The sequence below is a fragment of the Echinops telfairi genome, unplaced genomic scaffold, assembly GCF_000313985.2.
Source record: "Echinops telfairi isolate 266 unplaced genomic scaffold, ASM31398v2 ScPeMD7_7469;HRSCAF=8507_0, whole genome shotgun sequence".
NCBI lineage: Eukaryota > Metazoa > Chordata > Mammalia > Afrosoricida > Tenrecidae > Echinops > Echinops telfairi.
Genome location: NW_022111372.1, coordinates 24,073,315 through 24,075,855, shown reverse-complemented (window position 1 = coordinate 24,075,855; position 2,541 = coordinate 24,073,315). Strand labels below are relative to the sequence as shown.

At 42.5% G+C, this 2,541-nt stretch overlaps 1 protein-coding gene across 1 annotated transcript in view; it reads left to right on the top strand.

Moving 5' to 3' along the window:
• The window catches only part of PAXBP1 (PAX3 and PAX7 binding protein 1), a 48,631-nt gene that overhangs the window by 35,339 nt on the left and 10,751 nt on the right, over positions 1-2,541 (top strand). The window lies entirely within an intron of this gene.

The window sequence follows — 2,541 nt, the reverse complement described above, 5'->3', positions numbered from 1 at the left end:
AGGAGGTCACATATAGTTCCTTGTAATCGGTTCCCTCTTTCCTACCCACTCTCCCTCTACCCTCCCAGTATCGCCACTCACACCACTGGTCCTGTAGGGTCCTGAGTTTTGTATTTTTAAGACATTTAGATTGTTTCTGACTGGTTTCTCAGCGTATTTTAAATTTTTTTCATTTGGCTAAATACAGTGTTCAAGCTTTTTTTCAAAGTGGTTTGCATCATTTCAGTCTTTCTAGTAAAACATATGAGTTGTTTTTAAGTCATTTCACTAATTGTAGAGAGGCATTTTATGGTTTCAATTTTATTTTCCCTAAAAAACATAATCTTCATGTACTTGTTTGCTATCTGTATATGTTCTTTGATGGGGTGTCTATTAAAATTTATTCTGATTGAGTTTTCTGGTTACTGAGCCTCTGTGTTCTGTATTCGGGGTACAGACCCTTTATCAGATACGTAGTCTGCAGAGTTCTTTTCCAGTCTTTTGACCCTCTTAATTTTCTCAAGTTCTTAATTCTTAAGCCCAGTGCATCACTTTTTTCTGCTATGGATTGTGCTCTTGATATCATCTAAGAAAGCTACACATTTTTTCTCCTGCCATCTTAAAAAAAAAAGGTTCATAGTTTTAGACTACATTTAAGTCTGTGGCACATTATTATTATCATTTTCTTGGGGGGGCTCTTACAAATCTTATGACAATCCATCATTCAGTTGTATTACGCACATTTGTACATATGTTGCCATCAACATTTTCAAAACATTTTCTTTCTACTTAAGCCCTTGGTATCAGCTCTCCCCCTCTCCCTCCCACCTTGTGAATCCTTGATCAATTATATATTGTTGTTGTTTCGTGTCTTACATTTTCCATTGTGTCCCATCACGCACATTTCTGTTGTTTGTCCCTCTGAGAGATGGACTATCCACCCAACCTTGTGATGGGGTCTCCCTTCCGCCCACACTCTGACCATCCTCTTACCCTCATGATACCGCTACTCTCACTACTGTTCCTAAAGGTTTTATCTCTCCTGAAATCCATGTGTCGAGCTCTTATCAGTACCAGTGTGTGTACTCTGGTCTAGCCGGATTGGTAAGGTAGAACTGGGTTATGGTAGTTGGGGTTGGGGGAAGCATTCAGGAACTAGAGGAATAATGTGTGTTTCATTGGTGCTGTATTGCACCCTGGTTGAATTGTCCCTTCCTTGTAACCCTTCTTTGGGGAGATCCAATTGTCTGCAGATGAGCTTTGGGTCTCCACTCCAACCTCCCTCGTTCACATTGATATAATTATGTGATTGGGAACTTTTGATACCTGATACCTTCTCCGATCTAGACCTCATGTTCACACAGGCTGGTGTGCTTCTTCCATGTGGGCTTATTTGCTTCCCTGCTAGAAGGCTGCTTGTTTAACTTCAAGCCCTTAAGACCCCAGACACTTGATAGCCAGGCAGCATCACTTTCTTCACCACATTTGCTTATGTACCCATTTGGTCTTCAGTGATTGTGTCAGGAAGGTGAGCCTCACAGTTATTAGAACAAAGAATTCTTGTTTGAATGAGGACATGAGTAGAGGCCCAGAGTCCGTCTGTTATTTTAATACTTAACATATAAATATATATACATTGGCCTCTCTCCCTTTCATTATAAATTAATTTATTTACATATATACATGCTTATATCCATACCACTATAAGTAGCTTTTCCCCCCTACTTCTTTCCTCTATTTCACCTTCTTCCTGTCCCACTTGGCTCACCTTCCATTGGCTCTCAGTAATTCCTCTCGGATACATTGTACTTGATCAAACCCCACCAAACCTCTTCACCATCATTTTTAGATCTTTTGTTGTTCCTCATCCCTGAATTTACTGGCTCCCCATGCCCCCTTCTCTGGCCTGTCCTCTCCTATGTCCCTCCTGGACTGCTAGTCCCATTGTTTTCTTATTGGGATTGTTAATCCTGCCTATCTTATATAGACATAAGGCGAAAGAAAGGAAAACGGTAGATAGTTCCAGGTTTGTCTGCTGACCCTATGAGTGTTTTCCAATCAGGTCTGATGAGGTGCCAAGCCCTGTCCCCCGAGTCAGAAGTCTTATTTTCAGAATTCCTCGGGGACTTGTTTACTTTTTCCCTTTGCTGCCATATTGTACTCCCTTCATGCCCCCCCCCCCCTCCCCCGTGCATGGGGCAGACCAAGCATGCTTTCCACACAGTGTCTCCAGTGCTGTCCCTTGTAACGCCATGGGTCAGTGAGGGAATGTCTTGTCTCTTGTCTCATGGTGGGGCTGGCCCTACGGTCTTCTCTGTGCATTGGCTGCTCCAAACAGGGATGTGTGACACATTTTTATATAGAATGTGGGGCATAGATTGAAATTCATTTGTTCGGTACTTTTGTTGAAAAAAAGTACAGTGAACTCTCGCCACTTCGCGCTTCGACTTCCGCGGCTTCACTCTATCGCGGTTTTTGCGTAACAGCACCCACTGCCTACACCTGCTCCTTCAGAGGAAAAAGACAGCGACCCACCTGTAGAGTACATCCCTTAAGTCATTT